This window comes from Cervus canadensis, chromosome 21 (assembly GCF_019320065.1).
Source record: "Cervus canadensis isolate Bull #8, Minnesota chromosome 21, ASM1932006v1, whole genome shotgun sequence".
NCBI classification, from domain to species: Eukaryota; Metazoa; Chordata; class Mammalia; order Artiodactyla; family Cervidae; genus Cervus; species Cervus canadensis.
Window position 1 is genome coordinate 13104167 of NC_057406.1, and position 6000 is coordinate 13110166.

Here is a 6000-nt window from a genome sequence, read left to right on the forward strand (position 1 = left end):
AACCCTTCCATACCTGCAGTCATGTGAGAGTTGAACCATAAAGAAGGCTGAATGCCAAAGAATTCATGCTTTGGAACTGTGTTGCTGGAGAAGACTCTTGAGAGTCTCTTGGACAGCAAGGAGAGCAAACTGGTCAATTCTAAAGGACATCAACCCTGAATATTCATTGGAAAGACTGATGCTGAAACTGAAGCACCAGTGATTTGGCCACCTGATGCAAAGAGCCGACTCACTGGAAAAGACCCTGATGCTGGGAAAGACTGAAGGCAGGAGGAGAAGAGGGATGACAAAGGATGAGATGGTTGGATGGCATCACCGACTTAAGGGACATGAGTGTGAGCCAGCTCCAGGAGATGGTGTAAAGGAAGCCTGGCATGCTGCAGTCCTTGGGGTTGCAAAGAGTTGAACACAACAGAGAGACTGAACAGCAGCAAAGATGCAGCCTCCTCTGGCGGGGGTTGAGGGGGGCAGGGCCCCGGGAAGCCCCAGGGAGGAACTAGGCCTCTTGCTTCTGCTCTGTGAGTAGAACCCCTCTGAGGCTCCCCATCCCCCGGTTCAGTCCCTGTGCCAGGCACCCATGCGGCAGACAAGCTCCTTCAGCTGCGGCAGCGGCTGCCACCTCCTGCGTCAATGTCACTGGCACTTCTTAAGGGCTGTCGTCGTTTATCTAGATTTATCTCAGTTCTCAGTGGCTGCAGCTGGCAAGTGCCGTGGAGTTGGTCTTGAACGGTCAGCCTCCTGTGATGAAAAGCTGACAACACATGGGGGCTGGGTGTCAGCCCCGTGCATTCTGCAAACAGGCAGAACGTTCACCGGATCACATCTGCCTCCGTGGGGCTGGCCCCCCACCCGCACGCCAGCCAAGAGGCTGACATGGTTTGCTTTGCAGATCCTCTCCATTCTAGGGTCCAGGGGCCACTGGGGTCATCCCTGAGTCAGTCTCCTGCTTCTCTCTGGAGACTCCAAGGCCATCAGACACGTGTACCCCTGTGGCCTCCTTAATAGCCCAGAAACCCTTGGGTGTCCATGTGGTTTGGGGCTTGTCCATGTACTCAGAATTTTCTAGGTCAGAGATGTCAATAGTGGCCCCCACACTGGTTTCCATCACTGGTTCATGGTGAAATGAGAAAAATAAGAACAGAGTGGTGAGTTTTCTTAATGCTGAGTATGGTCAATTTTGAGGACTGTTCTTAATACTCTGTGGTGGAGAGATCACCTTTTTGGCAGTAAAATGTCATTTTGAAAATGGTGGTCATTTCTTTTTTGACAATTGGAAGCATTTCCAATGATATTTTCATTTCTGTGATTTTTCTGTTCAAGGACTTGGCCCATATGTCCATTGGGTGTTAATGCTTTTCATGTTGATTTGTAAAATAGCCTAGATTTTACAAACATCAACCTCTCTAAGGAAAATATTTGCAAAGGCTTCCCAACTTGTCGTATGTCACTTGATTTTATGGATCACACTTTTTGGTGTGTAGTTTGCATTTTTATGTATTCATATTCAATTCTTTTTGCAATTTAGATAAAGCTGTGAGAAATCTATTTTATATTTCAAATTTGTATGATTTTTCTCCCTTAAACTTCAATATTTTATTAGTTTTTCCCCTGTTTTTACGTCCATATTTGGACAGATTAGAAAATAGGCAATCCTTTGTGGAGTCCCAAACTTTAGAATTGTCCTTATCTGTTACATCCTGAATATATACAGTCCTGAATATTCATTGGAAGGACTGATGCTGACGCTCCAATACTTTGGCCACCTAATGTGAAGAACTGACTCATTGGAAAAGACCCTGATGCTGGGAAAGATTGAAGGCAGGAGGAGAAGGAGAAGACAGAGGATGAGATGGTTGGATGGCATCACCGACTCAATGGACTTGAGTTTGAGTCAGCTCCGAGAGTAGGTGATGGAAGGGAAGCCTGGCATGCTGCAGTCCGTGGGGTCGCAAAGAGTCAAGAGTCAGACATGACTGAGTGACTGAACTGAACTGTTGCATCCTGAGGCCTGGCGACACTGTTCCAGGTGGCCTCTCCCACTCCCTTGCCCACTCCTGGGTACTTCTGGTTTCAATGTAACAGGCTCTTTAGCCCAGCATCACACCTCATTCATGCTTGATATCATCAACACAGCTGGAGGTGTTGTCATCTGAGATCGATTAAAAAAAAACAACAACAAAATCTGATACATTTTCTGATCATTTCCTGATTTCTCTAAAATGTTGGATTCGCCTTTTCTCACCTTCCATCCCAGCGTCTTTCCTGGTTGACTTCTTGGCACAAAACTCCGTCAGCTCGCAGTTTCAGCCTCATCCTCTGAAGCTGCTACTGCAGCTCACACCTCTCAGTAGGCACTAGTTCAGTGTTTTCTGATTTCTCACTGACAACGGCTACTGCTACATCTCACTCAGAGCGATCCACGTGGGAAATAAAGATGGGGGTGACCCTGTTCCCTTGCATTTATAGTCATAACAAGCAGTGTCTCCTGTGTTACCCACTGTCACCTCGCTATGACACACCCATTTGCACTCGTGCGTAAAATTGCTGACTTAATTTTGGAGCATTCATTGTTTTCTGAGGGAATTAGGGGTCTCAAACTGGGTCAGGAACTGGAGAGGGTGGCTGTGGCAGAAGCTTCAAGTACCCTGTGTTGCGGAGCTAGCCCTGGGCATTTGGCGCAGCCTGCTCTTCCTCTGGCTGTGATGTGAGACCTGGGGGAAGTTGCCACTTGCACGTGCCGAGTCTTTCTGAATCTGGAAAGCGGATAGGTGGCCTCTACTGGGATGCCCGTGCAAGCCATCGAGGCACAGGATGAAGATATTAGACCTTGTATTCTTACTTTATCTCTAAAAATAATCCATCTGGATAGAGATTAACGTCTTGTGCCAGGAACTCATGCTCCACCTATGGTTCATGAGTCTGAAGCCCTGTACCAGTCCCCCGGGATGGCGTGTCCCGTATGGTGCTGAGGGAAGGAGCTTCATTATGCAAAAGCGTTGGCTTTCAGCCCAGTGCAGCGTTTTTCCCTTTCCCCAGGCCCCACTAAAGTGTATTATCTAGTTTGAACCAAACTAACCCTTAACAAGAATGAGTGACTAAGATTTCTTGAAGAAATGCATGGATGAATGAGAAGTGATTTTGCAAAGACAGAAAAACAGCAAGAAAAACAGTATAATCAGCCTTTCTTCTGTGCCTAGAACAATCTCTCCGTCACTCTCATTATGAACGAAAGACAATGAAAGACCTAATTGGATCACATAAGAACTTGACTTAAACTGCCCAGTTCTCTAGGCTTTAAAAATATAGACTTGCTTCCTCTTGTTAACAATGTGCTTTGTGTGGTGTGTCTCCATCCAAGCATTCACCAGCCCCAACCCTGCTTGGCTTCTGAGATGAGACAGGGGATGTTCAGAGTGGCATAGCCAAAAACCAAGTGGTGTGTCCATTGTGCCATTGGGAGCACAACTCAGATGACCATTAAACTCTGATGACCACTAAAAACAAGTATGAACTGGCACTTCAAACGTTTGGTATTTGAGATATTCACATGGATGTATGTCAAAGCATACCACCAAACCTGTTTTCAAAATTACGTGACTTCTACCACATTGCTCTCACTAAAAATGTGGATAGCATTTTAAGGAGAGCAGACATTTTGCATAATTAATGAGTAAATTTAAATACATTGGGAACATTTAAAATTTTTCATGGCATCCTTTCAAAAAGCATTTAGCATTTGCTTTACAAGAAATATATTTATACAGAGACACGTACGTTATAACCTTATATACAAAGAAATACCTGTTTGGGGGGTGTGACCCAGGATTTTTATTGATAAGAGATATCCCATCAAAGAAGGGTGAAGATGTGAATCTGACAATTATGGACGAATCTTCCGGCTATGATGTTTCCCTTGGGGTCTCTTTCAGAAGCCAGGTCACAATTACAGGAAGAAACATTTGTAGAGGGTGTATCAGGATCTGACATCTAACTTAAATTTTTAAAAGATCGATCAAAAATTTGTTGAGACCTATAAGTGGCTTCTACCTTTTTATCACTGTGGAACATTAACAGAAGGATACAGTCTTTGCTATTTCAAATGTCCTTTATTGCTGCACTGCTTAGAGATGATATATACTTTTGGGGAGCAGACAAGTGAATTATTAAATGAAAATTTACTGCTTACATTTTCTAGAAGAGATAATACAATGCATAATACATATTACATATTATTACGTAAAACATATTACACCCACCCTGTAGATATCTGGATAATACAATGCATCTTCAATGACCTCTATTTTTTAAAAGTCTTGAAATTCATAATACTATCAAATCAAGTTGAGTAAAAGTACAATTACCATTTAGAAGTTTTCTGAACTAAAAATAAATGCGGGAAATTCAAAAATATCTAGAGCAGCACAGTGCCCTGAGGCCTTCTTGGTCTTTTGCCATTTTGACGAGTATGGTCATGAGAGTGTCAGGGACCCTAGGAGGGAACTCGCTCTGTTTTGAGGGAGGGGATCCAGGGACAATCTGGCCCTGAGGGAGGGAGGATGGGGTGAACCGCAGAGCCTGGCCAGCTCCTGGGGGTGGAACAAACTCTTGTCCTGAGCTCCCTGTTTGTTTCCATGGAAATGCAGGATTTGGGGATAAATGGAGGGAAGGAGGAGCAGAGGAGGGGACGAGGAGGAAAGGGTAGCACCCACGAGGGGCTTCTTGGAGGGAAGGAGCCAAGCCTTCTAAACCTGTGCCCAGGGACCGGGAGCAGTGTTCTCTGGGAGATGCTCCACCTGGGTTATCAGAGGCACGAGGGTCCACTTCTAGGAGCTTGACTTTAATCTGTTTCAGTGACGACTCTTCTCTGATCTGCAACCTCCTTGTGGCGATGAGGAGGCATCTATCAGTCTCCCGAGCTCCCAGAGGACCTTTGAGAGCTCTCAGCTCACTGGACAGCATCAGGCTTTGGAGAAGAAGAAATACTTCTCTGCTTTTCTTCAAGGTCTTGTAGTTACCCCTGCACCCCCCCGCCCCCCCCCCCCGCCCGCCTCCTGCCCCGTAGATATCTGGAGCTTCATCTGCATGGCTTACCTCGTCTCTTGCTTCAGGACAGTTCCCTCTTTGCTCCAAATCATCTGCTTTGACAGAATATTCCTAGAAGCTCCACTTCTTGACAAAGTTCAGTCACTTCAGGGACTCGCCTGAAAAATTTGGATCTGTACTGTCCACTGGGGCTTGCTCTCAGATCTCCTCTTCTTCTTCTGCCCTGATATGGACTTTTCTTTCCATCTTGGGCACTCAGATGCTCCCTTCCTCATATCAGTCCTTCTCTCCAGGCCCCAAGAGCAGGAGCCCGGTGGTCCAGCCAGTTTCCACCTCCTGACCCCACATTATCACCTGTGTGTCTTCTCTCATGGAAGCTGCCACTTTTTCCTCCATCAGTGGACATTCCTGCAGGGACTGGTCAGCCTTCCACGGGTCCTAGAGGTCAGTATACAGGTCCCGAGTATTCCTTCAGTTGCCTGCAGTAAGTTTAAAGTGTTTTAACTTCTTCCTCTTGTGTTCGATGGGTTTGGCTTCTTCGTTCAGAACGTGGATCTTTGTTGAAGTGACAGACATCGGGTCCTCCTCTTGATCTGACCATCCAGGTGTTGCTAAAAAGCCTGCAATGGGCGGAACCTCAAGGTTGGTGTGTCTAGACCTCCAGGGACCCCAGGCATAGGTCTTTCTCCATCACAGGGTGAAACTCCCACCATCCCCTATACCGGGAAGGTCTTTGAACTCAGGACAGTGTGGTGAGCACTTGTCTATCCATAACCATCAGGCCTCACGCTGGTGTCCCTGGGCCCTGTAGGGGGCCTGGCACGCAGTGGGCATGCAGTGCTCCCCATGTTTGTGGAATAAAAGCCCAAATAAGTGAAAGAGCCATCGTTGGCAGTCTCTGAGGACTCACACACAAAGTTCTACTATTTCAGGGGATGGTTCTGTTCCATGGGTTTT

General features: G+C 46.3%; 1 long non-coding RNA gene across 1 annotated transcript in view; it reads left to right on the forward strand.

Annotated features, from left to right (window-relative positions):
- Positions 1-5773, forward strand: part of LOC122423306 — a 39127-nt gene extending 33354 nt beyond the window's left edge. Inside the window, exons 3-4 of the long non-coding RNA XR_006264124.1 lie at positions 4852-5002; positions 5337-5773. This is a non-coding gene — a long non-coding RNA (uncharacterized LOC122423306). The remainder of the gene's footprint in view (positions 1-4851; positions 5003-5336) is intronic.
- The last annotated feature ends 227 nt before the right edge of the window (positions 5774-6000 follow it).